We start from the raw sequence: 6707 nt of genomic DNA, 5'->3' as shown, positions 1-6707 counted from the left end.
CCTGTCAGGGGTGTGTGGGGTCTCACAGTTTGTCAGGACACTGTCAGGATTGTGTGGGGTCTTACAGTGTGTCAGGATCCTGTCAGGGGTGTGTGGGGTCTCAGAGAGTGTCAGGAACCTGCTAGGGGTGTGTGGAGTCTCACAGTGTGTCAGGACCCTGTCAGGGATGAGTGGGATCTCACAGTGCGTCAGGACAATGTCAGGGATATGTGGTGTCTCACAGTGTGTCAGGAACATGTCACAGGTGTGTGGGGTCTCACAGTGTGTCAGGATCCTGTCAGGGGTGTGTGGGGTTTCACAGTGTGTCAGGATCCTGTCAGGGGTGTGTGGGGTCTCACAGTGTGTCAGGATCCTGTCAGGGGTGTGTGGGGTCTCACAGTGTGTCAGGACCCTATCAGGGGTGTGTGGGGTCTCACAGTGTGTCAGGACCCTGTCAGGGGTGTGTGGGGTCTCACAGTGTGTCAGGATCCTGTCCGGGGTGTGTGGGGTCTCACAGTGTGTCAGGTTCCTGTCAGGGGTGTGTGGGGTCTCACAGTGTTGTCAGGACCCTGTCAGGGGTGTGTGGGGTCTCACAGTGTGTCAGGATCCTGTCAGGGGTGTGTGGGGTCTCACAGTGTGTCAGGACCTTGTCAGGGGTGTGTGGAGTCTCACAGTGTGTCAGGATCCTGTCAGGTTTGTGTGGGGTCTCACAGTGTGTCAGGACCCTGTCAGGGGTGTGTGGGGTCTCACAGTGTGTCAGGATCCTGTCAGGTGTGTGTGGGGTCTCACAGTGTGTCAGGACCCTGTCAGGGGTGTGTGGGGTCTCACAGTGTGTCTGGACCTTGTGAGGGACGTGTGGGATCTCACAGTGTGTCAGGACCCTGTCAGGGGTATGTGGGGTCTCAGAGAGTGTCAGGAACCTGCTGGGGGTGTGTGGGGCCTCCCAGCGTGTCAGGACCCTGTCAGGGGTGTGTGGGGTCTCACAGTGTGTCCGGACCCTGTCAGGGGTATGTGGCATCTCAGAGAGTGTCAGGACCCTGCTAGGGGTGTGTGTGGTCTCACAGTGTGTCCGGACCCTTGCAGATGTGTGTGGCGTCTCACAGTGTGTCAGGAACCTAAAATGAGTTTGTGGGGCATCACAGTGTGTCAGGACCCTGTTAGGGGTGTGTGGGGTCTCACAGTCGGTCGGGACACTGTCAGGGGTGGGTGGGGTCTCACAGTCGGTCTGGACCCTGTCAGGAATGTGTGGGGTCTCACAGTGTGTAAGGACCATGGCAGGGGTGTGTGGGGTCTCACAGTGTGTCAGGACCCTGTCAGGGGTGTGTGGGAACTCACAGTGTGTCAGGACCCTGTCAGGGGTGTGTGGTGTCTCACAGTGTGTCAGGACCCTGTCAGGGGTGTGTGGGGTCTCACAGTGTGTCAGGACCCTGTCAGGGGTGTGTGGGGTCTCACAGTGTGTCAGGACCCTGTCAGGTGTGTGTGGTGTCTCACAGTGTGTCAGGACCCTGTCAGGTGTGTGTGGGGTCTCACAGTGTGTCAGGACCCTGTCAGGGGTGTGTGGGGTCTCACAGTGTGTCAGGACCCTGTCAGGAGTGTGTGGGGTCTCACAGTGTGTCAGGATCCTGTCAGGGGTGTGTGGGGTCTCACAGTGTGTCAGGACACTGTCAGGGGTGTGTGGGGTCTCACAGTGTGTCACAACCCTGGCTGATGTGTGTGGCTTCTCACTGTGTGTCAGGAACATAAAATGAGTTTGTGGGGCATCACAGTGTGTCAGGACCCTGTTAGGGGTGTGTGAGGGCTCACAGTGTGTCAGGACCCTGCTAGGGGTGTGTGGGGTCTCACAGTGTGTCCGGACCCTGGCAAATGTGTGTGGCGTCTCACATTGTGTCAGGAATGTAAAATGAGTTTGTGGGGCATCACAGTGTGTCAGAAACCTGTTAGGGGTGTGCGGGGTCTCACAGTCGGTCGGGACCCTGTCAGGGGTGGGTGGGGTCTCACAGTCGGTCGGGACCCTGTCAGGAATGTGTGGGGTCTCACAGTGTGTCAGGACCATGGCAGGCGTGTGTGGGGTTTCACAGTGGGTCCTGACACGTTCAGGGGTGTGTGAGGTCTCACAGTGTGTCAGGACCCTGTCCGAGGAGTGTGGGGTCTCACAGTTGGTCGGGACCCTGTCAGCAATGTGTGGGGTCTCACAGTGTGTCAGGACCCTGTCAGAGATGTGTGGGATCTCACAGTGTGTCAGGACCATGGCAGGCGTGTGTGGCTTCTCACTGTGTGTCAGGACCCTGTCAGAGACGTGTGGGGCCTCACAGTGTGTCAGGATCCTGTCAGGGGTGTGTGGGGTCTCACAGTGTGTCAGGATCCTGTCAGTGGTGTGTGGGAACTCACAGTGTGTCAGGATCCTGTCAGGGTGTGTGTGGGGTCTCACAGTGTGTCACAACCCTGGCAGATGTGTGTGGCTTCTCACAGTGTGTCAGGATACTGTCAGTGGTGTGTGGGAACTCACAGTCGGTCGGGACCCTGTCAGCAATGTGTGGTGTCTTACAGTGTGTCAGGACCCTGTCAGAGACGTGTGGGATCTCACAGAGTGTCAGGACCCTGTCAGGGGTGTGTGGTGTCTCACAGTGTGACAGAGCCCTGTCAGTGGTGTGTGGTGTCTCACAGTGTGTCAGGACCATGCCAGGGAATGCGGGGGTCTCACAGTGGGTCACGTCCCTGTCAGGGGTGTGTGGGATTTCACAGTGTGTCCAGACCCTGGCAGATGTGTGTGGCGTCTCACAGTGTGTCAGGAACCTAAAATGAGTTTGTGGGGCATCACAGTGTGTCAGCACCCTGACAGAGATGTGTGGGATCTGACTGTGTCAGGACCCTGTCAGGGGTGTGTGGTGTCTCACAGTGTGTCAGGACCCTGTCAGGTGTGTGTGGTGTCTCACAGTGAGTCAGGACCCTGTCAGGTGTGTGTGGGGTCTCACAGTGTGTCAGGACCCTGTCAGGGGTGTGTGGGGTCTCACAGTGTGTCAGGACCCTGTCAGGGGTGTGTGGGGTCTCACAGTGTGTCAGGACACTGTCAGGTGTGTGTGGGGTCTCACAGTGTGTCAGGACCCTGTCAGGGGTGTGTGGGGTCTCACAGTGTGTCTGGACCTTGTGAGGGACGTGTGGGATCTCACAGTGTGTCAGGACCCTGTCAGGGGTATGTGGGGTCTCAGAGAGTGTCAGGAACCTGCTGGGGGTGTGTGGGGCCTCCCAGCGTGTCAGGACCCTGTCAGGGGTGTGTGGGGTCTCACAGTGTGTCCGGACCCTGTCAGGGGTATGTGGCGTCTCAGAGAGTGTCAGGACCCTGCTAGGGGTGTGTGTGGTCTCACAGTGTGTCCGGACCCTTGCAGATGTGTGTGGCGTCTCACAGTGTGTCAGGAACCTAAAATGAGTTTGTGGGGCATCACAGTGTGTCAGGACCCTGTTAGGGGTGTGTGGGGTCTCACAGTCGGTCGGGACTCTGTCAGGGGTGGGTGGGGTCTCACAGTCGGTCTGGACCCTGTCAGGAATGTGTGGGGTCTCACAGTGTGTAAGGACCATGGCAGGCGTGTGTGGCTTCTCACTGTGTGTCAGGACCCTGTCAGAGACGTGTGGGATCTCACCGTGTGTCAGGCTCCTGACAAGGGTGTGTGGAGTCTCAGAGTGTGTCAGGAGTGTGTGGAGTCTCACATTCCGTCAGGACAATGTTAGGGGTATGTGGGGTCTCACAGTGTGTCAGGAACATGTCAGGGGTGTGTGGGGTCTCACAGTCGGTCGGGACCCTGTCAGCAATGTGTGGGGTCTCACAGTGTGTCAGGACCCTGTCAGAGACGTGTGGGATCTCACAGTGTGTCAGGCCCCTGTGAGGGGTGTTTGGGGTCTCGCACTAAGTCAGGACGTTGTCAGGTGTGTGGGGTCTCAGAATGTGACTGTATCCTGTCAGGTGTGTCTGGGGTCTCACAGTGTATCAGGACCCTTCAGAGTTATCTGCTGTCTCACAGTTTGTCAGGACACTGTCAGGATTGTGTGGGGTCTTACAGTTTGTCAGGATCCTGTCAGGGGTGTGTGGGGTCTCAGAGAGTGTCAGGAACCTGCTAGGGGTGTGTGGAGTCTCACAGTGTGTCAGGACCCTGTCAGGGATGAGTGGGGTCTCACAGTGCGTCAGGACAATGTCAGGGATATGTGGTGTCTCACAGTGTGTCAGGAACATGTCACAGGTGTGTGGGGTCTCACAGTGTGTCAGGATCCTGTCAGGGGTGTGTGGGGTTTCACAGTGTGTCAGGATCCTGTCAGGGGTGTGTGGGGTCTCACAGTGTGTCAGGGTCCTGTCAGGGGTGTGTGGGGTCTCACAGTGTGTCAGGACCCTGTCAGGGGTGTGTGGGGTCTCACAGTGTGTCAGGACCCTGTCAGGGGTGTGTGGGGTCTCACAGTGTGTCAGGATCCTGTCCGGGGTGTGTGGGGTCTCACAGTGTGTCAGGTTCCTGTCAGGGGTGTGTGGGGTCTCACAGTGTTGTCAGGACCCTGTCAGGGGTGTGTGGGGTCTCACAGTGTGTCAGGATCCTGTCAGGGGTGTGTGGGGTCTCACAGTGTGTCAGGACCTTGTCAGGGGTGTGTGGAGTCTCACAGTGTGTCAGGATCCTGTCAGGTTTGTGTGGGGTCTCACAGTGTGTCAGGACCCTGTCAGGGGTGTGTGGGGTCTCACAGTGTGTCAGGATCCTGTCAGGGGTGTGTGGAGTCTCACAGCGTGTCAGGATCCTGTCAGGGGTGTGTGGGGTCTCACAGTGTGTCAGGACCCTGTCAGGGGTGTTTGGAGCCTCACAGTGTGTCAGGACCCTGTCAGGGGTGGGTGGGGTCTCACAGTGTGTCAGGATCCTGTCAGGGGTGTGTGGGGTCTCACAGTGTGTCAGGATCCTGTCAGGGGTGTGTGGGGTCTCACAGTGTGTCAGGACCCAGTCAGGGGTGTGTGGGGTCTCATAGTGTGTCAGGACCCAGTCAGGGGTGTGTGCGGACTCACAGTGTGTCAAGACACTGTCAGCGGTGTGTGGTGTCTCACAGTGTGTCAGGATCCTGTCAGGTTTGTGTGGGGTCTCACAGTGTGTCAGGACCCTGTCAGGGGTGTTTGGAGCCTCACAGTGTGTCAGGACCCTGTCAGGGGTGTGTGGGGTCTCACAGTGTGTCAGGATCCTGTCCGGGGTGTGTGGAGTCTCACAGTGTGTCAGGATCCTGTCAGGGGTGTGTGGGGTCTCACAGTGTGTCAGGACCCTGTCAGGGGTGTGTGGAGTCTCACAGTGTGTCAGGACCCTGTCAGGGGTGTGTGGGGTCTCACAGTCGGTCGGGACCCTGTCAGGAATGTGTGGGGTCTCGCACAAAGTCAGGACGTTGTCAGGTGTGTGGGGTCTCAGAATGTGACTGTATCCTGTCAGGTGTGTCTGGGGTCTCACAGTGTATCAGGACACTTCAGAATTACCTGCTGTCTCACAGTGTGTCAGGACACTGTCAGGATTGTGTGGGGTCTTACAGTGTGTCCAGACCCTGTCAGGGGTGTGTGGGGTCTCACAGTATGCCCGGACCCTGTCAGGGGTGTGTGAGGGCTCACAGTGTGTCAGGACCCTGCTAGGGGTGTGTGGGGTCTCAGAGAGTGTCATGAACCTGCTAGGGGTGTGTGGGGTCTCACAGTGTGTCCAGACCCTGGCAAATGTGTGTGGCATCTCACATTGTGTCAGGAATGTAAAATGAGTTTGTGGGGCATCACAGTGTGTCAGAAACCTGTTAGGGGTGTGCGGGGTCTCACAGTCGGTCGGGAACCTGTCAGGGGTGGGTGGGGTCTCACAGTCGGTCGGGACCCTGTCAGGAATGTGTGGGGTCTCACAGTGTGTCAGGACCATGGCAGGCGTGTGTGGGGTTTCACAGTGGGTCCTGACACTTTCAGGGGTGTGTGAGGTCTCACAGTGTGTCAGGTCCCTGTCCGAGGAGTGTGGGGTCTCACAGTTGGTCGGGACCCTGTCAGCAATGTGTGGGGTCTCACAGTGTGTCAGGACCCTGTCAGAGACGTGTGGGATCTCACAGAGTGTCAGGACCCTGTCAGGGGTGTGTGGTGTCTCACAGTGTGACAGAGCCCTGTCAGTGGTGTGTGGTGTCTCACAGTGTGTCAGGACCATGCCAGGGAATGCGGGGGTCTCACAGTGGGTCACGTCCCTGTCAGGGGTGTGTGGGATTTCACAGTGTGTCCAGACCCTGGCAGATGTGTGTGGCGTCTCACAGTGTGTCAGGAACCTAAAATGAGTTTGTGGGGCATCACAGTGTGTCAGCACCCTGACAGAGATGTGTGGGATCTGACTGTGTCAGGACCCTGTCAGGGGTGTGTGGTGTCTCACAGTGTGTCAGGACCCTGTCAGGTGTGTGTGGTGTCTCACAGTGAGTCAGGACCCTGTCAGGTGTGTGTGGGGTCTCACAGTGTGTCAGGACCCTGTCAGGGGTGTGTGGGGTCTCACAGTGTGTCAGGACCCTGTCAGGGGTGTGTGGGGTCTCACAGTGTGTCAGGACACTGTCAGGTGTGTGTGGGGTCTCACAGTGTGTCAGGACCCTGTCAGGGGTGTGTGGGGTCTCACAGTGTGTCTGGACCTTGTGAGGGACGTGTGGGATCTCACAGTGTGTCAGGACCCTGTCAGGGGTATGTGGGGTCTCAGAGAGTGTCAGGAACCTGCTGGGGGTGTGTG

Source organism: Hypanus sabinus, unplaced genomic scaffold, assembly GCF_030144855.1.
Source record: "Hypanus sabinus isolate sHypSab1 unplaced genomic scaffold, sHypSab1.hap1 scaffold_724, whole genome shotgun sequence".
NCBI classification, from domain to species: Eukaryota; Metazoa; Chordata; class Chondrichthyes; order Myliobatiformes; family Dasyatidae; genus Hypanus; species Hypanus sabinus.
Note: the sequence above shows the minus strand (reverse complement) of the source record.